We start from the raw sequence: 26,354 nt of genomic DNA, 5'->3' as shown, positions 1-26,354 counted from the left end.
GGAAAGAAACTTGAGAGTACCTAGAACCAAGGACAGTGGCTGAAAACACTGAAGATACTGATCCAGATCCTGCTGGTGAATCAAAGAAGATTCTTCAGCAGGGTGGCTGGGGCTGGTTGGGGGTGGGGTTGGGATTAAAAGGATGGCTGAAGGAGGCCTGTGTCATTAACACAGTGAAAACTACCTGGCTGTCGTCCCTTTAAACGATTTGTGGGACCTAGACCTAGAGCAGATCAGGCAGGAAAAGAGAGATCAGAGAAGTAAGTTCAGGAGATGGAGCCCAGGGGAATTCTACCTCTGAGCAACACCCCAGCCTTATTTTTTTTTAATTTTTAATTTTGAAACAGAGTTTCACTAAGTTTCTGCATGCTGGCCTTGATCCTCCTGTCTCAGCCTCCCAAGTGCTGGGTTTACAGGGTTGCACCACCGCATTGGCTGATAGAAACCTGGTAGGATCGCCTTCTCACTGATATTTCTTGACACTCAGCAAAAACCCAACATCAGTTTTAAAATACCAGTACTAACCATGAAGACCAGTGAGCAGGTATAGGTTTGGTTGGTATGGTGGACACAGCAGGTGTCCCCATTGGCATCATTCCAAACAACTGGGCATTTCATGGCCCCACAACTCTATGGTAGAGCTACAGTGCTTGGCAGGTGCTAGGCATTGGGTTTCTGCAGGTGTACCCCCTACACACACAAAAAATAAATAAATAAATAAATAAATCTTGAATCCATAATTTTTCCCTCACATCAGAAAAAGGTATCAGTCTACTTTTCATTTAATAGGACAAAAATACATAAACACATCAGAACAGATACCCTACATCCACACTCTCCATTTCAGAGAGGCTCTCCATCCAGAGCCTCCTAACAGACACTTTGTTCAGACCTTAATGTCTACATGGGGGCGTGGAAATAGCAGAGACAAAGTGTGAAGTTTTATCTGAAATTGAACCAAATTAACTGCAGAGTCAGAAGGACTTACATAATATTCCAGGGTTTTCGTTGTTGTTTTTAATGCTGAGTACCTTTCTCCATTGCTAAGACTCCTATTGCAGGAAGCAGATGGTAGGGCCAGTTTCAACATGTGAGTAAGAAAACGTTTGCTCAGAGGACATCTGCCCGAATGAGGGACCAGATCTGGATTCACAGACATTTCTGAAACCCTCTGAGCATCCATGAAGTGACATGTTATTTTCCCCACCTTGAGGGCAGGCTGCACTGATACAAAAGCTGAGGGGTCACTAGCAAATCTCATCAGCTTAGGTAGGTCAAATGGTCTTCTCAGTACCTGCAGAGGATTGGTCCCACAAGCTCTCCTCTGATGATGATGATATTAAAATGCCAGGACGCTTAAGTCTCACATAAAATGCTATAGTGTTTACATATAACCTATGCACATCCCATATACTTTAAATTCTCTCTAAATCACTTATAATACCTAATACAATGTAAATTCTATTTAGTTGATACACATATTATTTAGGGAATAGTAAGAAGAAAAAGTCTATATGTATTCGAATAACACAGAAGCAATTTTATTTTTTTTCCATCCTGATTAGTTGAATTTTCAGGTGTGTGATCCACGGATACAAGGGGGCAACTGTACATTCACAATAAATCTTGGAAGGAATGGTCCTAATGGTTCCATTTTCCCTTCTCTTTACTAATATAGGCACAGCTATATCCAAACAAGCACCTTCTATCATCGGCCTGTGTTCACTGAACACCTACCATGTTTCAAACACTAGGTTCACAGCATCACCTCATCTAAACCTCTGAACTGCCCTGCAAAAAAGGCACCATCATCACCCACTTCACAGAAGAGAGAACTGATCAAAGTTGAGCCCTTACCAAGGTAGTGGAGCTAGCACTAGGACCCAGGAGGGCTACCAAGAGCTCCTATTCCTGGCCTTTAAACAATGCTGACTCCACAGGGTAGGCAGCCCCATGGGGACAGATGTTAAGCCAGGCTCTTCATCCCAGCCGCCACCCCTGAAAAGCAAGAAACATTGACAGCTGACCAGAGAAGATGGCATACACCAGACTGAAGACAGAGACTCCCTTGAAGCTCTGGGAATAATAACTTATTCATTATAAAGGGCTTTGTTTGCTAAATTAAACAACAATGTTGTTTACAATAACATAGCAATTAATGTCACATTAATCTAGCTTGCATTATTTGAAATTTCCTCCTAAAAAACAAACATTTGGGATTAAGAAAGCATCTACCAAATGATTTCTGGGAAATGAAACACTTGAAAAATACTTTACCAATTGACCTCAGTGGTGATAGATATATATATATTTTTTTTTTCCAGGTCTGGGGATGAAACCCAGGGGCATTCGACCTCTGAGCTACACCCCCTGCCCCATTTTTTATTCTTTATTTTGTAACAGCATCTCACTAAGTTGCAAAGAGCCTCACTAAGTAGCTGAGGCTGTCCGCAAATCACGATCCTCCTGTCTCATCCTCCCGAATGCTGGGATTACAAGCATGTGCCACCACGCCCGGCTACTTTTAGAACTTTTTAACAACTCTAAGCCCCGAGTCTCAGCTTCTGGGACAAGTACACACACTACACATACAATGCACTTGCATTACAAGCACACACACAACCCACATACACACACACAGTACATACTGCACTGCTCACATGCAACACACGCACATTCACCACCCAAAAAGACACCATAATGACCCAAAATGACCCAAAAATGATACCATAACTGGCGCGGTATGGTGGCCAACGCTTGTGATCCCAGCATTTGGGAGGTTGAGACAGGAGGATCATGGTTCCCAGACAGCCTCAGCTACGTAGTGAGGCCCTCTGCAACTCACTGAGACCCTGTTTCAAAATAAAGAATAAGAAGTAGGGCTTGGGGTGTAGTTTGGAGGTCAAATACCCCTGGGTTTCATCCCCAGACCCGCTATATATATATGTATTTATATACACACTATAACTACTTATACATGCATACCACACACACATATGCCCAATATACCAATAATAGACTCAAATAGCATACATGTAAAACACCTGTGACACACAAACCACATACACTCAACATATGTGCTCAGTGTGTAAACAGACATGGGCGCACGCACACACACACACACACACACACACACACAGCCTCTAAACAGCAAAGGTGCGAGCACTGCCTCTCCTGTGATCCCCTCCCTGCATCCATTTATGGAGTCACTGTAGCTCCCGTTTTCAACCTAAAGAGCACATCCCTGCAGGGGCAATTATTTCAAACTTGAGAATATCTGAATTAAATGACAATTTTAGTTAATTTCTTACTTAGAAATGCATTTATATTAGCAAAAAAAGGCATAGGCTTCAAAAATGTATGTCTTGAACCTTCCTAAGTCACTGTAATTTTAAAATCTTGAATCTGCCATTATGAAGAAAAAAGGAGCTGTATTTTGCAATCTGCACATTCTTCTGATGAGTTTCTTACTGTGACTCATGCTGTAGATGTCTTGTGCAGATGTAAAAGAAAATAACAGACTGAAATGTGAGAAGAAGAATTTCAATGACAGGAGAGGAGCCATTGGGTGAATCAGCCTTTTCTGACCTTCACTGACTTGGGGCTTCTTGGACTGCCTGCATCATGCCAAAGAAATGCTCTCAGAGTTGGGAAGAACTCTTGGCATAGGACACTGATGTAAAAAGGAAGAGTTTTTATATTGTCCCAATCAAAATATCTGCATGTCTGAGACCTAATGGTGGTAGTTACTTTATTCTTTTATTTATTTATTTATTTATTTATTTATTTATTTATTTATTTTGTGTGTGTGTGTGTGTGTGTGTGTGTGTGTGTGTGTGTGGTATTGGGGATGGAACCCTTTACCTCCAGACTGCACTCCCAGACCTATCTTTTTTTTTTTTTTTTTGAAACAGGGTCTCTTAAGCCAGTGAGTCTGGCTTTGAACCTGCGCAATTCTCCTGTCTCCGCCTCCTAGCACGGGAATTACAAGCGTGCGCCACCACGCCTGGCTTTATTCTCCAAATTTAAAACCTTCGTGGCAGTCCGGCATGGTGACACACACCTATATTCCCAGTACTTGGGAGGCAGGTTCGAGACCAGCTTCAGCAACTTAGAGATACCCTCTTTCAAGACACACACACACACACACACACACAAAAGGACTGGGGAGATAGCCTGGAGGTAGAACCCCTCTGGATTCAATCCCCAGTACCCCCAAAAATAAATGAAAAACCTTTGCACCTAATGAAACATGGCATACTGGATTGGATCCTGGAAGAGACAAAAGACAGTAGTGAAATACTGGCAAAATCTGAGTAAATTCTGCATATTCGTTGGTGGTATCAAACCAATATTAGTCTTCTAGTTTTGACAGTGTTGTCAATGTACCATCTTAAATAAGATGCTCACGTTGGTGACCTGCATGAAGGGCAAATGAGCACTCTCCATATTATCTTCACAACTCTCCTATAAATAGAAAATTACTTCAAAATAATATTTTGAAATATCTATTATAGCTGGGCATGGTGGCACATGCTTGTAATTCCAGTACTTGGGAGGCTGAGACAGGAGGTTTACAGGTTCAAAGCAAGCCTCAGCAACTTAGTGAGTCTCTCTGTGTTTAGTGAGACCCAGTTTCAAAATAAAAAATAGCAGGGCGTGCTGGCGCACGCTTGTAATCCCCGCGCTTGGGAGACGGAGACAGGAGAATTGCACAGGTTCAAAGCCAGCCTCAGCTGGTTTAAGAGACTCTTTCCAAATAAAATATATTTTTAAAAAAAAAGGTCTGGAAGTGTAGCCCAGAGGTAGAAGGGTACTATCCCCAATACCACCAAAAAATAAATAAATAAATAAATAAATAAATAATAAAAATAAAAAATAAAATCTGGTTGGGAGTATAACTTGGAGGCAGAATGCCTCTGGGTTCCATCCCTAATACCAAAAAGAAAAAGGAAAAAAATATTTTATGGTACAGAATACCTTTCTTCTCAATCTGAGTTATTATTATTATTATTATTATTATTATTATTATTATTATTATAACAGCACTGGAGATGGAACCTAGGAGCATTCTACCTCTGAGCTACACTCTCAGCCCTATTTTTTATTCTTTATTTTGAAACAGGGTCTCACTAAGTTGTAGAGAGCCTCACTAAGTAGCTGAGGCTGGCTGCAAACCTGTGATCCTCCTGTCTCAGCCTCTCAAGCACTGGATTATGAACATGTATCACCACGCCCTGCTCAATCTAGGCTTTCTTAAAGAGAATCCCTGGTGCAGCAACACTTTGGATGTAATTTTTAAGATATTTGGGCATAGTTTGAACATAGGCTATTATTTCTTAGATAATTTAAAATATCTGTTAAAACTGTTCCTTTTTTTTACAACATTGCCAAAATCTTTTTTTGGTGACATTAGAAAAACAAGTTTCTTAAAGTACTAGTAACACTATGCTATGCCTGTCTATCTGTTCTTATAGTGGCACCACAAATAAATTTCAGCTGTTCAAAATCACAAATAAATATATAAGCTTAAATATTATATAATAAGTCAGATACTGATAAATTCAATTATTCCTCAAGATAATCTTCCTCCATACAAACACCAGGATTATAGGTTTTATTCTATTTTGTTTTGTTTTTTCTTAACACTAAGATGTTCTGTGGGACTGAGATTTTTAATTGCAATGTTACTATAAACCATGTTAAAATTATTACAAAAAATAGGATTTTTTAGGTCAGTAAAAATGTCAGACCTAAAGTACACCATCAACCAAATGGCCCTAATAGATACATGTAGAATATTCCAAGCCAGACGTGGTGGTGCACGCTTGTAATTCCAATGCTTGGGAGGCTGAGACAGGAGGATCGCACAGGTTTGAAGCCAGCCTCAGCTACTTAGTCTCTCAGCAACTTAGTGAGACCATGTTTCCAAATAAAGTATAAAAAATAGGTCTGGAAGTATAGCCCAGAAGGTAGAAAAATCCCTGGATTCCACCCCCACTACCAAAAAAAAAGAGAGAGAATATTCCACCCAAGTACAGCAGAGTTCACATTTTTCTCAGCTGCTCAAGAAAGCTTCTCCAAAATAGATCACATCTTGGGCCACAAAGTGAACACTAGTAAATTCAAAAAAATGTGATATACTTTCCTGAGTCTTTTCAGACCATGATGGAATGAAACCAGAAATCAACTATAAGAAGACCCAGAGAGGGACCTTCGAGGCCTGGATAAGAGCCTGTCGAGGAATTAGGCCAGTGCTGGGACCAGCGAGGCCGGCATCAGAGCCTGCTGTGAGGCAAGGCCGGTACTGGGGCCTCCGAGGCCAGGATAACAGCCTGCCGAAGTGTTAGACCCGTGCTGGGGCCAGCGAGGCCGGCATCGGAGCCTGCCGTGAGGCATGGCCAGTGCTGGGGCCTCCTAGGCCGGGAACGGAACCTGCCAAGGGGTTAGGCCAGTGCTGGGGCCAACGAGGCCGGCATTGGAGCCTGCCGTGAGGCTAGGCCGGTGCTGGGGCCTCCGAGGCCGGGATTAGAATCCTGCCAAGGGGTTAGGCCGGTGCAGGGGCCAATGGCCAGCATCGGAGCCTGCCGTGAGGCAAGGCCACTCCTGCGGCCTCCAAGGCCGAGACCAAAGCCAGCTTAGGGGTTAGAGTGGTGCAGGGGCCAGCGAGACCAGAACTGGGGCCTCCCATGAGGCAAGGCCACTGCTTGAGCCAGCGAGGTCTGGATCAGTCCACTGAGTAGCCAGGCCACTACTGGGGCCATCAAGAGTGGGATCGGTACTTGCAACGCAGCATGCACAGAGAAATATCGCAGAAAATATAAATCAGACACTTCTCTTAATCAGCAATAACTAGGAGGAAAGGGGCAACAGGAAGAGGTTGAGCTATAGAAAGGGCCCTATAGTGAAGCAACTAATGTGACCAATCAGAGGGTATGTAATACTGGAGGACGGAGCCTCTTTAAAACGCAGGAGGTACATAAACAAATGTATCAAAGTAAATCACCAAAGAAGCCTGGGATGGAGGGAGGGGGAGGGAATGGGATGGGGGCTGGAGGAGGGCTAGTTGGATGATGTGTGCTTGTATATCCTCTCAAGTCTTGTACTCCAATGTGATTGATATATGACTACAATGCACCAATTTAAAAAATAAATTAATTAATTTTAAAAATAATAAATAAATAAATAAATAAATAATTTTTAAAAAAAGAAGACCCAGAGAAACAACATTAACATGTAGAGACTGAACACCACACTGCTGAATGAAAAATGGGTCATAAAAAAAGTAAGGGGTGAAATCAAAAAATTTCTAGAAACAAACCAAAATAGAGATACAACATATCAAAACCTCTGGGACACTCTGAAGGCAATATTTAAGAGGAAAATTCATATCATTGAGTGCCAACATAAGAAAAAGAGAAAATTACCAAATAAATAATCTAATGACACACCTCAAAGCCTTTGAAAAATGGGAACAATCTAACTCCAAAGCCAGCAGAATACAAAAAATTATTAAAATCAGAGCAGAAATCAACGAAGTAGAGAATTAAAAAAAAATACAGAAAATCAACAAAACCAAAAGCTGGCTTCTTGAAAAAATTAACAAGATAAAACACTAGCCAATTAAACAAAAAAAAAGGAGAGAATTGACTCAAATTATAAGATAAGAGATGAAAAAGGAGATATTACCATTGACAGTGTAGAAATCTAGAGGATTATTCGAAACTACATTGAAAAACCATACTCCAACAAAATGGAAATTCTTGATGAAATTGACAACTTTTTAGATAAATATAGCCTTCCTAAACCTGAGAAGGAGGGAGGGGGAAGGAATGGGGCAGGAACTGGGTAAGGGCTAAGTGGGTGATGTGTGCATGTATGCCTCCACCATCTTGTGCCCCATTAAGATGTATGACTAGCTGGGTGTGGTGGCGCACGCTTGTAATCCCAGCATTTGGGAGGCTGAGACTGGAGGATCACAGTTCACGGACAGCCTCAGCTACTTAGTGAGGCTCTCTGCAACTTAGTGAGACCCTGTTTCAAAATAAAGAATAAAAAATAGGGCAGGGGATGTAGCTTGGAGGTCAAATGCCTCTGGCTTCCATCACCAGACCTGCAAAAAAAAAAAAAATGTATGACTACAATGCACCAATAAAAAAAATTTTAAATAGGTTTTTTTGAAGTTATTTTGAAGATTTTTGAGATAGAAGGATTGAAGGTTTGAGGACAGCCTCAGCAAGAGTGACACTCTTATCAACCTAGAGAGACCCTGCTTCAAAATTAAAAAAAAAAAAATAGAGCTAGGGTGTAGCTCAGAGGTAGAATGCCCATGGGTTCAATTTCAGTGCCATACACACCAAGAAAAAAAACTCCACTTTTATGAGGCATATAAAGTAGCCAAATTCACAGAGACTGAAAATAAAATGATAGCAGTCAGGGTCTAGGGAGGAGGAGGAAATTGGCAGTTGTGGTTAAATATGTATAAAGGTTCAGTTTTACAAAAAAGAGCTCTGGAGATTGGTTGTACAGTATGAATGTACTCAACACTACTGAACTGTACACTTAAAGATAGTAAAAATGGTCAATTTTGTTGATTTATATTTTACCATACTTTGTGTGTGTGTATGGTACTGGGGACAGAACCCAAGGGCTTTCTACCCCCGATACTTATTTTCATATTATAGTTGGAAAAACAGTCTCACTAAGTAGCTGAGGCTGGCTTCAAACCTGCACAATCCTCCCGTCTCAGCCTCTCAAGTGCTGGAATTACAAGCGTGCACCACCATGCCCAGCATATGTTTTACCATAATTTAAATTTTTTTTTTGAAGGGAAGTAAAAGGTTTATTGGAAGCAGCAGGGAATGGGGCAAGGGTGGCTGAACACCCCCAAAGGGGCTGGGACTCTGGGTCCAGCAGCTGCCTTCAGGACAATACTTGAGAGTAGCCCAAGCCGAATTGCCTTCAGGTGCAGGCTGCTTTCTTCTGGAGTCCACACGATCTGCCAGAAGCGAATAGAGAAAAGTGGCCGAACACCCCATAGGGGCTGTCGGAACTCCGGGGTCCTGTAGCTGCCTTCAGGGTCACTACCCGAGTGTCGCCCGAGCCAAGTGCCCATCAGTTGCAAACTACTTTCTCCCAGAGTCCACGCGATCTGCCAGAAAAGAGGTGCAGGTCACCCCTAGGGGCCTGGTCAGCCATGATGTCCAGCAGAGGCCTTCAGGTCACTACTCGAGAGTCGCCCGAGCCACGTGCCCTCAGATGCACTCTGCCTTCTCTCAGGGCCAACACGACCTGAGAACAGCTCCCCAGAAGGGGAGGGGGTCCCGAGCTGGAAAGTCCCCCTAAATTTTTTAAATGTTTTAATCTTATTTCCAGGGAACTAACATCATACTTCATCCTTTAGTCATCAAACTCAAGGGTTGAATGTAGGCTATCAGCACACAATATGTGATCACAACATTTTTTAACTTTAATATTAGAAGAAAAACTAAAAAGCAGACAAGCCAAAATGAAGGCCCTTTGCAACTCAGTGGGACCCTGCTTCAAAGTAAAGAATAAAAAATAGATCCGGGTATGTTGGCACATGCTTGTAATCCCAACATTCAGGAGGCTGAGACAGGAAGATTGCACTTTGCAGACAGCCTCAGATACTTAGTGAGGCCCTCCACAATTTAGTGAGACCTTGTTTCAAAATAAAGAATAAAAAATAGGGCAGGGGGTGTAGGTTGGAGGTCAAATGCCTGTGGGTTCCATACCCAGACCCACAAAAAAAAGAATAAAAAATAGGGTTGGGGATGTAGCTTGGAAGTAGAATGCCCTTGGGTTTCATCCCCAGTATCGGAAAAAAAAAAAAAAAAAAAACACCCTACCACTGTACCACCACCCTGAAATAACTCTGTGTCACATTCTGCTGAATCTAATAGATGTCTTTATTTTTGCAAGCTTAAAGTTTGTTTTTAGTGTGTTTTCAGCAAGAGTGTGAGTGTGAGTGTGTGTGTGTGTGTGTGAGAGAGAGAGAGAGAGAGAGAGAGAAACAGAGACATAGATAGATAGATGATAGATAGGTAGATAGATAGATGATAGATATAGAGACAGAGACAGAGAGACAGAGAGAGAGGATGTGTGTGTCTGTAGCTATCTCTGAGCTACAGTCCCAGGCCTATTTTTTTTTCTTTTACCTCCAGGCTACACTCTCAGGCCTATTTTATATTTTTTATTTGGAAAAAGGGTCTCTTAAACCAGCAGAGGCTGGCTTCGAACCTGCACGATCCTCCTGTCTCAGTCTCCCAAGTGCGGGGATTACAAGCGTTCACCACCATACCTGGCTTTATTTTTTATTTTGAGACAGGGTCTCCCTGAGTTGTAAGGCTGAACTTGAACCTATGATCCTCCTATCTCAGCCTCCCAAGTAGTCATTGGTAGGTACCTTGTAGGAATATTAATATACATTATACGTAGGCTGATTCATTTAAGCTCCATGGGGTCTTCTCGTCTTATTTTCATATCCAGCCTCTTCACTGGGAGGTCAATTCCACTGATTGGAAGTAAGAGACAGTTAAACCCTCGTTCAGCCATTCATACACACCTGAGATTACAGGTGAGCCTCACCACACCGACCTCAGCAGCAATTTAAAAGATACCCTACACCTACAGAGTGGCATCAAGAGTCAAAAGCCTAAAACTTTTAGCCCTAGGAAAGACCTCAGAGGTTGACCGACAGAATCCCCTTACTTTATAGGGGACTAGGAAGGAAAAGCTCAAAGAGTATCTATGCAAATAGGTAATGGGAAAAGCAGACTAGAAAGTAAGCATTAAACAAGTCAGCAGAGAGAACACTGAAGGTCAAATAAAACGGAGTGATGTGGGATTGCTTGCACACAGAACGGGCCAGGCTGGGTTCTCGGGGTTCAGAGGGCAGGTGCTCAGCCAGCCCACATGGCATGAGTCAAGCCTCTGTTATGCTCTTATTGGTGAGCATAATAATATATCCTACTTTTACACTGTCAGAATTAAATGAAGTAATTCAAGAAATACACAGAGTAATCACTTTAGAATGTCAATTACAGTTATTATTACTAAAACACCATCATCATAACCAAGGGACAATAAAGTGTGAAGCCTGTTCACGACACCTTCTGTGTCTGCCCTGACACTTCTGCTCAGACACGGCCCCCTGAGTGCTCAGAGGCAATTAGCCCACTGGGGTACCTAAATTGCCACCTTTCTCCACTTCATTTCTATCAGCAGGTTATTCTTTCTCTAACAGTATTTGAGCTTCACAACACAGTTAAGCATGATGACACTTAGAGAAGCCCTTTGCACGGCCATGCCTGCAGGGGAAGGTTCTGGTCCTGACAGGAGAGAGTAAAGATGGCCCGAAGCCCACACTGCACAGTCATGTTGAGGGGATCCCACTGACCGCACCCCCTCCCTCTCTAAGCCTGGAATGACACTGAGCCGGTGAGTGTTGTATTTCACTCTGTGCTCTAGACCAGCACAATCAAGTTCCAGAGGAGGGTTTGTGGGTTTTTTGTTTTGTTTTATACTAAGTGTTGAATCAGGAGCATTCTAACTCAGAGATATAACCAGCCATTTTTTTTTAAACAGGGTCTTGCTAAGTTGTGGAGGGTCCTGCTAAGTTGCTCAGACTGGTCTCAAACCTGCCATCCTCCTGTCTCAGCCTCCAAAGTACTGGGATTACAAACATGCACCAAAGGAAGGGTTTTAATGAAATACTGTATGGAAAACCACTGACTATAAAAGGTTATTCCAAATATCGGTACCATCCTCACTCCATTAATGTAGAGGAGCCAACATATTTCTTAGAAAAAAAATAAATTTCTAGGTGTGGTAAGGAGGCCAGCCAAGACTACCCTTCCTGATCCCTGATACCTCTCCTCGTGGTCCACTACAGTTTCCACCATTTCAGGAAACTGTGGGGTGATGTGTAGATTCCAAACAAAATCAGAAGAATTTCAAAAGAGAACTGTCCCTGGGAACCAGGTGATGAATCTGGCACTGAATGGAGATATCAAAGGGATGTACAGATTACTGATCTTTACCTTCATTCCCAAAAACTGACCACGCCCTGGCTGCATAGAAAACCCTGGATCAACGTGACTGGCCCCACTCTTTCCTGGGCATTTTCCCCCAAAAAAGGCATCTGTTTGTTCACAGACATTTCCTTATTATAATTACAGAAGATCGTGTTATCTATTTAGACACTAATTAAAGGCAACAGATAACCAGTGGGAGACTGAGGAGCAGAAAGATGTTCAACCAAAAAAACCAGAGGGAGATCAGAGCCCAGGTGTCAGCATGACTAAGGAAATATAAAACTAGGACAAATCTCATTGGTGCTTGAAACTAAGATCAGATATCGCCCATGAGCTGGAAAATTCTTTGGGAGAGAGTGAGTGTGGTATCCAGAATGAAGAAAGAGTGCAGGAGACAAGAGCCAACTCATTTCTCAGAGAAATTTAGTTTGCCTGGGTGGGTGGAGGAGAATGGAATCCCCTGGTGGCCCTCTCCTCTAGAAAGCCAGGAAGGCAGGTGGGCTGGGGGCCCCGGGCCATAAACTCCAGCCCAGCTGGGCAGCCACAATGGAGGAAGAACTTCCTGGTGCGGTGTCGGGATCCAGCCCGACAGCGGCAGGGCTTGGTGAGATGATGAGTACCGACGGCCCGATCACCACACGGAGCCGGGAGATATGTCAAGCAAGGTCTCGTTTATTCCTCTCCAAGCAACATATATATAGCACAAAACCACAAGGGTAATTTCCGATGGGAAATAGCCTAGCCCATCGGGATAACGATCACTAGCACGTAGTTCACAGCCAATACCAGGCCAGTACATGAGCCATTCATGTGTGCGGAAGCTCCTTTAAAGGTAAAAAAGGGAAAAACTGCTCAGTCTCCCCACCCATAACGAATGGGAAAACCACGCCTTTGTAGCTTCCTCCAGGCGCCATCTTAGCTCCTTTTCTGCTGAATCATTTTACTGCAGAAGTTCTTAAACTTTACCTAAAGCTTTTCCTTAGCCTGCAGGCCGCTCAGGCCAAGGGAGGCTGCATCTCTTTAGGCGCTGTATGCACACACCCCAACAATGCGGCAAGGCTGGGTCCTGAGACTGCTGACCACAACTCCCAGAAGAGGCAAGGCAGGGGTGAGGGTGTTCCAGGGAACAGTAGAGCTCTTCCCTGATCTAATGGGCAGGCACACGTGGAAGAAGCATGGCCACAGCAGGGCTGACTCCACGCACAGTCCTGTCCTCAGGCACAGTTGTGCCATAGGTCCTGCCAGGACCACCCAAGGCTTAACAACCTATGTGTTCCCTCAGGCTGTCCTGTTGCTGAGCCAGGAAACAGCCTCGGGGTCCAGTTAGGAGGAAGATCCTCAAAGCATCCAAGTGGAAAGTAGACTGCTCAAGAGAAATACACTTACCCGATTGGAGAATCAGCTCCGATATTGGAGCTGAGCATGGTGGAGCACAGCTGTAATCCCTGTACTTGGGAGACTGAGACACTCAGAGGTTCAAGGCCAGCTTCAGCAATTTAGCAAGACTCTCGGGGACGTATTGAGATCCTGTTTCAAAATAAAAAATAAAATAGTGCTAGGGGTATGATTTGGAAGTAAAATGCCTAGGTTCAATCTCCAGAACCAAAAAGGGAAAAAAAAAAAAAAAAAAACAATATTGGATAAAATCTCAAAGATGTGCGGGGCCCTATTTATTTTTATTTAATGCATGTAAAAGAACACAGAGCTCCAGAGACTGTAAAATACTGCATCAGTCCACACTGGAGCAACAGGTTCTGTGCCTTCCTCCTCCTCGTGGAGGTTTAAGGCAGGGCAGAGTGGAAATGGCCACAATGTTTTCTTTCCTGAGTGTTGCCGCAAAGCCCAACATACTCAGGAGATCTGCCAAGTGTTCTTAGGGAGAAAAGGTTCTCTGAGGGGACAGGAAGGAAGTGTGAATATATTCCCTAAGACTAAGAAAAGACTCCCAAAAGTCTGCCAGGAGCCCAGCGATTCTGCAGTGCCTGGAGTCGACAAAGAAATCACTGAGAGGTTTCTGATGGTGCCAAAGAGCTGCATGCTCCATGCCTGGCACAGAAACAGCAGAACCCAGGACCTGAAGGTACTATGCCAGAAGGCTCAGTGATTATCAGTGCAGATGGAGAACCAAGGCCTAGGACATCCTCCTCAGTGTGTGTGTGTGTGTGTGTGTGTGTGTGTGCATGTGTTACTGGAGATTAAACCCAGAGGCATGCATTTTGCCTCTGAGCTACACTTAAGCCCTATTTTATTTTTTGTTTATTTTTGGAACAGGGTCTCACTAAGTTGCTGAGGCTAGCTTTGAACTTGCGATCCTCCTGTCTCAGCCTCCCAAGATTTTTTTGTTTTTTGGGTTTTTTTTTTTTTTTTTTTTTTTTTGCAGTACTGGGGATGGAACCCAGGGGCATTCTACCCCCAAGCTATACCCCCAGCCCTATTTTTTATTATTTATTTTGAAACAGGGCTCACTGAGTTGCAAGGGGCCTCACTAAGTAGCTGAGGCTGTCTGCGAACCACAAACCGCAATCCTCCTGTCTCAGCCTCCCAAGTGCTGGGATTACAAGAGTGCACTATCACGCCTGACTTCCACCTCAATATCTTAAAGACCTCTTTTGTCAACATGTAATGGAAAGGGCTATTTTTAAAAATTAAGTAAATTTCCCACCAATCTAATGTGATGGAGCCCAGAGTTAAAATTAAGAATTTAACTGAGACTTTTAAATGTACTTGTTCAGCCAGGCATGGTGGCTCACCCTTGTAATCTCAGCATTCAGAAGGCTGAGACCAGAGGATCTCAGTTCACAGACAGCCTCAGCTACTTAGCAAGGCCCTTTGCAAATCAGTGAGACCCTGTTTCAAAAATAAAAAGACTAAAAAAAAAAAAAAAATAGGGCTGGGGGTGTAGCTCGGAGGTACAATGTCCCTGGGTTCCATCCCCAGTATTGCAAAAAAAAAAAAAAGTACCTGTTCTTGATTAGGTATTCACTACATATTTGTTTCTGATCTCATTAAGTTCTTTAAAAATGAATTCTATGTATATAAGGAATTCCAAAAACTCAACAACATATAAATAAATAAATAAATAAATAAATAACCTAATTTAAAATTGGCCAGTAAGCCTGATAGACATATCTCAAAAGAAAACATACAAATGGACACCAGGGATCAGCATCATTAATCATAAGGAAAATGCAAATCAAAACCACAATGAGATATCGCTTCACTCGTGTTGCCAAATATGTGGAGGGAAGGAAACCCTCGTACTCCGTTGGTGAGAATGTAAATTAGTATAGCCATTATGGAAAATATGGAAGTTCCTCAAAAAACTAAAAGTAGAACTATCATATGGGATTCAGCAATCACACTGCTGGTATATATCTAAAGGAAATAAAAGCAGTTCATCAGGGACATCTGCACTCCCATGTTCATTACAACGCTCTTCACAATAGCCCATTGATGAACAGAAAAAGAAAAGTGGTCTATACACAGAATGGAATACCATTCAGCCATAAAATAGAATGGAATTCTGACATTTGTGACAATATGAGTGGAACTGGAGATCATGAAGTGAAATGAGCCAGGCACCGAAAGACAAGGTCTGTGTGATCGCATTTACGTGAAATCTAAAAATGTTGATTTCATAGAGGATGAGAGTGAAAGGCTGGAGAGGGTGGAGGAATGGGGTTAGGGAAAGGTTGACCTAAGTTATAATTAGGTAGGAGTAAGGCGTTCTGGTGCACTATAGCACATTAGGGCATGTGTAGATAACAATAATGCACTGTGCATTTCAAAAAGCCACAGAAAGGATTTTGCAAGTTTTTACCATTAAAAAATGATAAATTTGAGGAGAAACGTACGTTTAACCTGATTTAAACATTACACAATGTATACCTATATCAAAACATTACAGCTTACCTCATTAATATGCAGAATATTTATTATGTTTTACTATCAGTTAAAATAAATTTTTTTTAAAAATGAGTTCTATGAAACAATCATTCTATGACACAATCTGCCTACTTTCCTCTGTCTCTTTGTTCAGATTCTTGAAAGATGAGCCTGTTGGGTTCAGTGCCCACCTCTGGGCCACTCAGTCCAGGCCAGGGGAGAGGTGCACTGGTGTGCTGCACTTGCCCAGATGGGCACGTCTGGGACGAGGTGTTAAAGCCGTCATTTGCATTGGGAAAGAATCTGGAGAGACCCAGGCAGACAAAAAAGAGATGACAGCAGGAAGGAATGTTGTAATTCTAGACGGGGATGACAGAGGCTTAACGAGGATTAGAAGGATTGCAGAGTAGAATCAACACAGCAAAAGTTAAATCGATAATATTTTGACAAACTGAGACATTTTCTCAGAAAACTAAAGAAAGGGAACAGAGATAAAATTATGAGAAAGTAAACAAAGAGATCCCAAGAACAGACCAGCAAGCCAACATGACTTAGGTACCCAAAGAAATCAGAACAAATATAAAAGTAACATCAATCTTTAAAAGAAAGGGGGGAAACCTCACCTACACTGAAAAAAAAGAAAGAAATAGAAAAGAATAAAGAAATAAAAATAAAAAAGAAAGTCCTTTTCATCCTCAGATGAAAAAAAAACTCATTAGGAACCAGATAAAATTAATGGCAAAAGACTAACTCCTAAACATACAAGGATACAAATAATAAACTCCAGGGTAAGAAATTAATCCTTGTAGTACCAGGGAAGCATTAACAAAATTGTCTACAAAGACAGAAAAGGTGAGCTAATATTTTCCACAACACAAAAACCAGAATTTTAAGGAGGAAAGTTGTAATGCAAAAATCCCCCACCAGTCAAGTGGAGAAACCCCTGGGACAGCTCTCCTGCAGCAAGGTGGAAACTGGGCCATGGGGCGGCTCAGAATAGAAGGACTGAAGTGACCATTATATTCTATCCACATAAAAGCTCAATTACAGACATGCCATTTAAGAAGTCACATTCTTTTTTCTTTTCTTTTCTTTTTTGCAGCACTAGGGATGGAACCCAGAGGCATTCTACCTTTGAACTACACCCCTAGCCTATTTTTTATTCTTTATTTTGAAACATGGTCTCACTGAGTTACAAAGGACCTCACTAAGTAGCTGAGGCTGTCCGCGAACCACAATCCTCCTGTCTCAGCCTCCCAAATGCTGGGATTACAAGTGTGTGCCACCATGCCCAGCAAGAAATCACATTCTTGAAAGAGAAGATACACAGTGTTAAACACACATACACACACACACACACACACACACACCCCAAATTCTGAATTAACCAGGGCTAGGTGAACATGTTTTGGATTAATTCTATTCAGATATAACAATCGTAAAACAAAATAATATAAAAGTAGGTCAAACTATAGGAATGAATTTAAAATCATCTGAGGCTATAGGAAAGATTTTTCCTAAGGCTTATTTTTTTTTCTTAGTGATATTGGGGATGGACCCCAAGGGGGTTCTATCGCCTAAGGCTTTTTTCAGATAAGGCAACGTGTATTTCTGCCGTGATCTTTTAAGAAATCATGAACTATGCAAACATTAACATTTAATATGTTTAAACTAATATATGTATATAATGAATTTGTGAAAATTAAAATTATGAGAGGAGGTAAGGAATCTATACTTTTTTTTTTTTTTTTTTTTTTTTTGGTACTGGGGTTCCTGGAAACCCTTCTACCTCCAGGCTACACTCCCAGACCTATTTTTTATACTTTTTTATTTGGAAACAGGGTCTCTTAAGCCAGCGTGGCTGGCTTCGAACCTGTCTCTGCATCCCAAGCGCTGGGATTACAAGCGTGAGCCACCACGCCCAGCCTAGAAATCTATACTTTAGAAGGTGCCTAATGTTTGGAAAAATCAAAGCCAGCAGCGGCTTAATTCATGCTCTATCATGTGGAAGGGTCCTCAACTTAGAGAGCTTGAGCTGCTACAACAAGGTGCCATCGTCTGGAGCTTAACCAACATATCTCTTTTCATAGTTCCAGAGGCAGAGGAGTCCCAGGTCAAGGTGCCAGCAAATTCAATCCTTGACAAGGGCTCTTTCCCTGGCCTGTGGATAGCCGCCTTCTCACTGTGTGCTCACCTGGCCCTGCAGACAGAGATTGCCATCTTCCTTTTTTTTTTTTTTTTTTTTCAGTACTAAACACTGAACCCAGGGGCATTCTACCTTCGAGCTATACCCCCAGTCCTGTTATTTATTCTTTATTTTGAAATAGAGGGCCGAAGTAGATGAGGCTCTCTGTGAACTGCAATCCTCCTGTCTCAGCCTCCCAAATGCTGGGATTACAAGTGTGTGCCACCATGCTCAGCCCCACTGTCTTCCTTTTTTTTTTTTTTTTTTTTTTTTTTTGGTGGTACTGGGGTTCCTGGAAGTCCTTCTACCTCTGGGCTACACTCCCAGACCTATTTTTACATTTTTTAATTTGGAAACAGGGTCTCCTAAACCAGCACGCGTGGCTGGCTTCGAACCTGTGCGATCCTCCTGTCTCTGTCTCCCAAGCACGGGGATTACAAGCCCATCATGAGGATCCCACCCTCGTGACCTAATCTAAATTACCTCCGAAAGGCCCCAGATCCAAATACCATCACATCGGAGTTAGGGCTTCAACGTGTGATTGGGTGGAAGAGAGATACAAACATTCAGCCCATAACAGACCTCCTCCCCTCAGCAGAGGGGCGGCCTGCAGTGCTGCACCCAGTGAGACCTGCTGACTACACAACTGTCCTCCGAGGCGCCCCACCCCAACGTGGGGCTGCATGGACCAGCTCTGCCACAGTGGTGTCCATACAGGGCAACTTCCTGGCACTTCAGGTCCAGGTGCTAAAAGCTCTAGCACCTGGTGCCCCTCCCTCCTGGCCTCACACATCCTGAGTCTGACCTGTCAACCGTGAGCCATCCACCCATGTTACATTTTCAGCCATCCACCCATGTTATATTTCAGGCCCAGGGAGGTGACTCAGACAGGACGGAGGATGACTCCCTAGATCCCTCCTAGGAGGGGAGAGAGGAGAAGGGCTGGAGCAGGACAGGGTTGGCAAGTGCGTCCTAGGCGTGCCTCATTTCCCTGCAAGGTAAAAGAACCCCACTCAGCCACTGCACACCTGACACTTTCACCGGGGAGTGGCTGCGACTTCAAGCTTAGAGCCCAGGAGGTCAATAGAGGAAAAGAGAAGGAAGTTAGGTTGTGTGGGTGCCTTCAAGACGGGGTTTCTCGATGGGGAAGGAGTGAAAAGAGGGGAAGGGAAAGCAAAGGCGAGGAAGGTAAATGAAAAGCATAACCCACAGCATGTTCCTTACTCTGCACTGTCTTGATGAGGGGTGTCTTCATTGTTACCTGAGGTTATCCATGCCCAGATAATTGTCTCACCCAGTCACTTCTGTGCTGTGTTTGACTTTCAGGGAACAAAACTGTCAAGAATTGTCTTACCATTTTTTTTTGTGTGTGTGGTACTGGGGGTGGAACCCAGAGGCTTTCTACAACCAGCTATACTCCCAGAACTATTTTATATATTTTTTTTATTTGGAAACAGGGTCTTACTCAGTGGCCGAGAGCCTCACTAAGTAGCTGAGGCTGGCTTCAAACCTTTGCAATCCTCCTGTCTCAGCCTCTCAAGCGCAGGGATTACAAGTGTGAGCCACCACACCCAGCTTACTATTTTCTTTTAAATCTACTATTGTAAAATAAATCAAGTATATGCTTTTATCTAAATGCTGATTACAATTCACATTTAAGGAAAGTCTCAAGATTTTACTGTGTATCACTTATATCACTAAATACAGGCTGGGGGTATAGCTCAGTAGAAGAGTGTGTGCTTAGCATGCATGAGACCCTGGGTTCAATTCCCAACACAAGAATAACAACAAGAACAAAACTAAGAAAGAAATTTATTGAACATTTGAGCCAGTCATTATATCTCTTCAAAAAAAACAATATAACTTATCTAGACAGTATTTCACAAGTGTTAGAGACAGTAAATAAAACAGAGTGTACTGTTTGCTACAAAAAAGGAGTAAACAGGACTTTTTTAAAAAGTACTAGAAGGTGGGGTGTGGTGGCACCACTTGTAATCCCAGCATTGGGGAGGCTGAGACAAGAGGATCATGGTTCGCAGACAGCCTCAGCTACTTAGTGAGGGCCTCCGTAACTTAGTGAGACCCTGTTTCAAAATAAAGAATAAAAAACAGGGCAGGGGGTATAGCTCAGAAGTCAAATGCCCCTGGGTTCCATCCCCAGACCTGCAAAAAAAAAAAAAAAAAAAAAAAAGTACTAGAAAAATTATGAGCCAGAGTTGGGTGTGGTGGCGCATGCTTGTAATCCCAGCATTCCAGAGGTTGAGACTGGAGGATCGCAGTTCGTGGACAGCCTCAGCTACTTAGTGAGGCCCTTTGCAACTCAGTGAGACCCTGTTTCAAAATAAAGAATACAAAATTAGGCAGAAGGTGTAGCTCAGAGTCAAATGCCTCTGGGTTCCATACCCAGACCCGCAAAAAAAAAAAAAAAAAAATTATGATCCAGATGTGATGGCGCACACTTATAATCCCAGTACTTAGGAGGCTGAGACAGGAGGATTGCTGTTCATGGACAGCCTCAGCTACCTAGTGAGGCCCTCTGCAACTTAGTGAGACCCTGTTTCAAAATAAAGAATAAAAAACAGAGCTGAGGTTTTAGCCCAGAGGTAGAATGCCCATGGGTTCAATCCCCAGTACTGAAAAAGAAATACTGGAAAAATTATTATCTTCTCTTCTGGTGTCAGGAGCTAGAGAACAGTTCAATCAAAGCAAATGCATGTAGCTTGCAGACTTTTCTTGAACTTTCAAAATCTAGCTAACAAGCACTACTAGTAAATTGATTTCTATTCTTAAAAAGGAAATGTATTTCTCATTTTCTTTCTTTCTAAAGAAGTATTTATGTAAATTTTTCCACATACCAGTTGACATAATTTGAAAATAACATATGTTCAAGGTACAGATAATTTCTGCATTCTATAATCCATTCTAAGGCATTTAACTTAGGAAACAACTTCCTTATTTAACAAAATTTATGAATCCCTGAACAGAAAAACAAAAAATGAAAATAAACACCTTACATATATAGCTGTAAGTTTTCGGATCAAGACAATAGGATCAAGATAATAATATCCAGTGTTACCACTGCTATTTAAGTTACTTTGGCTTTTTTTTTTTTTCCGGTACTGGGGATAGAACCCAGGGGCATTGTACCTCCAAGCTACATCCCCAGCCCTATTTTTAAATCGTTTTATTTATTTATTTATTTATTTTTTGAAACAGGGTCTCACTGAGTTGCGAAGGGCCTCACTAAGTAGTTGAGGCTGTTCTTGAACTGAGATCCTCCTGTCTCTACCTCCTGAATTCTGGGATTACAAGCACACGCCACCATGCCCGGCTTGCTTTGGCTATTTTGCTAAATGGGAATTTGAGGGAAGAAAATATAAAAAAGTAAATATAACTATAAGAAAGAAAAAAAGACTATCACATGATAGTCTATCTAAAAACTTCAGTAAATCAATTGCAAAGCTATCAGAACTAATCAGAGTAGTCACTAGTTATAGAATAAATGACCAAAATTACTAAATTTCCTATATATGAGCAGTAAACTGAAAATATTATACCCAGTGGGTATGGTGGCACACACCTGTAATCCCAGTACTTGGAAGGCTGAGACCAAAGGATTGCAGCCCCAGCAACTTAGCAAGGTCTTCAGCAACATAATAAGACCCTGATTCAAGTTTTTAAAAAATGAAATAAAATAAAAATGGCTGGGGGTGTAACTCAAAGATAGAACACCCCTGGATTCAATCCCCAATACCACAAAATATATATGGACAGAAGTGAGGGGCATGCAACAGGACGCACTGTTCTTGTGTCCCTAATCTGCATGTCTGGCTGGGATGCCTCAGCCTCAGACTGTGGATGTGTGAGTTGGCTGGGGCAGCTCTGTTCCACATGCCAGTCATTTTCTGGAAATAGGAGAAAATCTGGGATACGCCCATGGCAACGCAGAAGAGGGCAAGCCAAAAGCCACGGGCTGATATGAAGCCTTTACTATTGTCATGTCCATTAATATCCCATCAGCCAAAGCAAATCACACGGCGGCCAGTCCTAACACCAGTGGGATGGGGAAATCTATTCCATCTCTAGTGAGAGGAACCACAAAGGTACATGGCAAACGGTGGGACAGTGGGAGGACTGAAGAATTGGGAACAATAAGGCAGTCTTCCAAAATTATCAATAACTCACTGTTGACCAACAGCTCAGAAACATTTCTGTTTTTATATTTAGCTAGTCTTAAAAAGAAGACTCCAAGGAAAGAGGGCAGAAAAAAGGGGGGAAATGGGCTCTAGAAATATGTAGCATTTGGGATATTGCCTAGAAAGGAAGGAAGGGATGGGGGAGGTAACACCGTGGAGATCCCTGAAGGTGACATCATAAAGCAGAAAGCCCTCATGAATGAAATCCAGTGATGAAAATTCAGAACTACAAAAAAGATAAGACAATAGGAAATCATAGATGCATAAAGGATAAAAAAAATTCTCAAAGGTTGTTGGTGGTGGTGCTGGTGCTGGTAGTAGTGTGTATGTGTGTTTGTGTGTGTGTGTGTGTGTGTGTGTGTGTGTGTGTGTGTGTGTGTGTACACATGCGCTGGGGACTAAACCCAGAAGCATTCTAAACTTAATTTTTTTTGAAATGTTCTCATTTGTGTAGAGGGCCTCACTAAGTTGCTACAGCTGGCTATGAACCTGTGATTGTCCTGCCTCAGCCTCCCAAGTTCTGGAATTACAGGCATGCACCACCATATCATGTTTCCAAAGATTTTAAGAAAACTGTGCAGAGAAATAAAGCTATTCTGGCATAATGGATTTCTCCATATGATGGTGTGATGGTGGTATCTCTTATATGGCCATGCCAGGTCTATTCTCCATGGATGATAATTTATAATCTGAAAGCAGGTACGAACCCCTGTGAGAATCTCTCCACAAGTATCTCTCTGTAAGTAAAAATGTGTGTGTGTGTGTGTGTGTGTGTGTGTACAAACAATTTTTTCTTGAACTAGGTAAATCAATAAATCCCTGGAAGCCAGGCATGGTAGTGCACACTTGGGAGGCTGAGACAAAAGGATCTGGGTTCACAGCCAGCCTCAGCTATTTAGTGAGGCTCTCTGCAACTTAGTGAAACCCTGTTTTAAAATAAAGGGCGTGGTAGAGCACGCTTGTAATCCCAGGATTTGGGAGGCTGAGACAGGAGGATAGCAGTTCACAGAGAGACTCAGCTACTTAGTGAGGCCCTCTGCAACTCAATGAGATGCTGTTTCAAAATAAAGAATAAGCCGGGCATGGTGGCACACGCTTGTAATCCCCGTGCTTGGGAGGCTGAGACAGGAGGATCACACAGGTTCGAAGCCAGCCTCAGCTACTTAGTGAGGCTTTCAGCAACTTAGTGAGACCCTGTTTCTAAATAAAATATAAAAAAGGTCTGGGAGTATAGCTCGGAGGTAGAAAGCCTCTGGGTTCCACCTCCAGTACCACCAAAATAATAATAATAATAATAATAATAATAATAATAGAATTAAAAATGGGACTCGGGGTGTGGCTCGAAGGTAGAATGCTCCTGGATTCCATCCCCAGCACCACAAAAAAAAAAAAAAAAAATCCTCCCTGGAAGGTGAAGAGACTGTCCCACAATTACCGCCCCCCAGATCCTCAGAGTTGCTCTGTTTGTTCCATATTCCCGATCCCTCTAAGTGCCCTCTTCCACATTTCTTTAAACTCTGAATTGTCCTTTCATTCTACCAATAAGCATTGTCTTTACCTAAATGAATCAAAATTTATTTATGTTGCTTTTAACTAAAGAATTTCATCAGATACAGGTTTCTTTCCCAACTTCTATTTCCCAAGGAGATAAGACAGAAAATGAGACAAAGAGAGAGAGAGAGAATACGAATCCAAGAGAACTTGCAAGTGCACAAAAGATGCCTCAAAGCAAATAACAAAGCATCCATCATTCGAGAATCTAGTATCTAAAACCACTTTGTAAAGGGACTGTTACGATGGCAACCTTTCAATGCGTGTTCAGTGACTTTATAATAACATTTTAATGTAAACCAAACTACATTGGCTTATTTGGCCTCGATTCCTTTTTAAATATGGATTAGTTTGTCTCACAAATATAGATTACTCTGTCAAGATGAGCGAGTGAGCCAACAAGTTTATTTTTCCCTGTGAAGTTTATATGGAAATGACAATACAAAGGAAAGTTCTCCATGTTTCTCTCCCACCGCCAATCAGTGCTCTAAGTACACACACACACACACACACACACACACACGCACACGCCTCTCTAGAGCCCCACCTCCTGCCACCAGCTGGCCTTAAGGTGCCAAAGTTTTGTTGGGAAGTAGAATCCCAATGCGGTGAAGTAAAGAGAAAGGAAAACGAGGGAAGACTTGAGAGCCAATGCAACTCATCACAGCTTTATGGCAGCTCAAGATGCCCAGCCAATCACTGGAAAAGCAAAAGTGCACCTGCTCAGCCAGGCAGGACATCCCTGGACATACTGCATGAGGACACCGTGCCTCTGGTAGGTACATCTCCCTGCTTCCTTCAGTCTCCTGTCTTTTGCTGGTCAAAGTTGCCCCCAGGAGAGCTCATTCTGTGTGCCTGTGGGCTGCCTCACCAGGCTCCCAGAAGTAGAGAGTGAATCTGGAAACTGGAAGACTGTGACTACACCTCCAGCCACAATTTTTATTCTTTATTTTGAGACAGGGTCTCACTAAGTTGCAGGTGGCCTCACTAAGTAGCTGAGGTTGGCCACGAACCTGTGATCCTCCTGTCTCCGCCTCTCAAGTACTGGGATTATAAGCATGCGCCACCATGCCCGGCTACATAGCATTATTTAAACCAATACCTTCATGATGTCTCTGTCCCTCCTCCTCCCTCCCCTAAATTCTCTCCATTGCTCCCTAGTCCTTTATCTAAGGTCTTTTTTTGTTACCCAATTTCTCTCTAGCTTCCACATATGGAAAAAAAAAAAACATACAACTATTCACTTTCTGAGACTGGCTAATCTCACTTGACATAATATTCTCAAGTTCCATTTATTTTAATTTAGTTTTTTTAAAAGAAGACAAAAAGAGGGGCTGGGAGTATAGATCAGTGGTCTTCTTTAGGGGTGCTCTGCCTCTTCTCTGTCACCCAGGACCGAAGCTGGCTCCTGGGGGGGAGGGGGGCAGTCAACCCCGCCTCACTGCCTCCGGGTGACCCACAGCTCACTGCCCTCGTCCTCATCGTGGAGCAGCTCAAGAGCCAGGGCCTGTCTGACAGCTTCGCCAAGACTGCCTGGCTAGTGTGGACACCAATCCAGTTTACCAAAACCTGAGGCAAAAGCAGACAACTTTGTGTCGACACATCCGAACGTGCAGGAATGGAACCTGCAGTGAACAGGAGCCAGTTGTGAAATGGTCTGAGGCGGAGTGTGGTTCAGTCAGGATGCCGGAAGCAGGAGTGGACAGAATTATTTCTCAAGTGGCGGATCCGAAACTCAACCACATCTTCAGGCCACAGTAGAACGAGCAGTTCAGGAGTTCCAGGCAGCCCAGAAAAAAGAAGCTCAGCCAGTGCCGCCTCCGGAGCCTGAAAGCAAGGGCCCTGTGGCTCCGTCCCAGGACGCTTCCTAAGACTATACCTGATACTCTTGAAAACTCCTTTTAATGAATGGTGACGCCGGGCATGGTTGGCGCACACTTGTAATCCCCACGCTTGGGAGGCTGAGACAGGAGGATCGCACAGGTTCAAAGCCAGCCTCAGCTACTTAGTGAGGCTCTCAGCAACTTAGACCCTGTTTCCAAATAAAATATAAAATAGGCCTGGGAGTATAGCCCAGAGGTAGAAAAGACCCTGGGTTTCACCCGCAGTGCCACACACACACACAAAAAAAATGAATGGTGTAGAAACAGATGCCGTTCCAAAAGAGCACCATTCTAGTCAGCCAGGACACCAATGATTCCAAGATTTCCCCTTGACTGTGGGGCGGTGTCCAGACTAAACAGGGAACTGTTTGACAGTGGAAAGGTGTCCGTGTGTGCCTCCTGCACTGGGCTGCCACTTAATCAGTTTGACCAAGGGTCAGATGCCCAGCAGACACTACAGAGGTGTAAAGACTACAGCAGCCGCGGTTCTCCTTGAAACAAACGTTTATACTTGAACACAGACTGCACATGGATTTTGGGGTTTATGCTCTGGAATAAACAGAAACTACAATGAAAGAATATCACCATTTCCAAAGGC

At 42.9% G+C, this 26,354-nt stretch overlaps 1 pseudogene across 1 annotated transcript; it reads left to right on the top strand.

Annotated features, from left to right (window-relative positions):
- Window positions 1-15,260: 15,260 nt before the first annotated feature.
- On the top strand, window positions 15,261-25,744 carry LOC308272178 (biorientation of chromosomes in cell division protein 1-like; annotated as a pseudogene). The gene is made up of 4 exons: window positions 15,261-15,332; window positions 19,125-19,314; window positions 22,147-22,243; window positions 25,267-25,744. The product of its transcript is annotated as a biorientation of chromosomes in cell division protein 1-like (transcript).
- The last annotated feature ends 610 nt before the right edge of the window (window positions 25,745-26,354 follow it).

The sequence above is a fragment of the Muscardinus avellanarius genome (assembly GCF_963383645.1).
Source record: "Muscardinus avellanarius genome assembly, chromosome: 13".
In the NCBI taxonomy this organism is placed as follows: domain Eukaryota; kingdom Metazoa; phylum Chordata; class Mammalia; order Rodentia; family Gliridae; genus Muscardinus; species Muscardinus avellanarius.
This window is presented reverse-complemented; position numbering and strand designations above follow the sequence as displayed.